The sequence below is a fragment of the Cicer arietinum genome, chromosome 2 (assembly GCF_000331145.2).
Source record: "Cicer arietinum cultivar CDC Frontier isolate Library 1 chromosome 2, Cicar.CDCFrontier_v2.0, whole genome shotgun sequence".
Lineage (NCBI taxonomy): Eukaryota > Viridiplantae > Streptophyta > Magnoliopsida > Fabales > Fabaceae > Cicer > Cicer arietinum.
In genome coordinates, this window is record NC_021161.2 from 10,431,626 (window position 1) to 10,432,388 (window position 763).

Here is a 763-nt window from a genome sequence, read left to right on the forward strand (position 1 = left end):
GCAATTTCGAAGAATAAGATGATTTTGTGAGGATGGCGAATGACTGGGAAGTCATTAAAAAAATTAGGGATTAGAGGAATTAAAAGAGGAAAAAATTATTTAGAAACTAAGTAGAAAAAAATGAGGTGAACATGACACCAAAATTAGAAACAGACAAAGAGAATAATTTTTTTTGTTGAAACGAACCAACCTATACTTCTTTCAATGTACCTTTAGAGTAGAGTCGACAATTTTGAAGAAGAAGATGATTTTGCGAGGATGGCAAATGATTGGGACGTACACAAGAGGGAAGAATAAATTGCTGGAAGAAGTCATTAAAAAAATTAGGGATTAAAAAAGGAAAAAAAACTATTTAGAAACTAATTAGAAAAAATGAGGTGAAACATAAAAACACAAGAGAACTCTCTAAGGCGTACACATAAGCTTTTTTGTTGAGGTGGGATATGTTTGCACATGTGGAAGAAATACTATGAGGTGGCATGAGAGTTGACATGAGAGTCTGTTTTAAATATATATAGTTTGAATGTTTCATTTGTCAATATTAATAATAGTTTGAATGTTTGTAAATTAAAATTCTAATAAATCCGAATTAAAATAAAAAAATTCACAATTACCACAAAGATCGATTTAACATTTGAAAAATTTCTACAATACATTCAGATTTGTGTTCTGAAATTTAAAATGATCTAATTTACTCAATTCAATTCAATGTCAGACATCTTTTAAACATGCTTAAAATTATTTGAGTCAAACTTTTTCAACT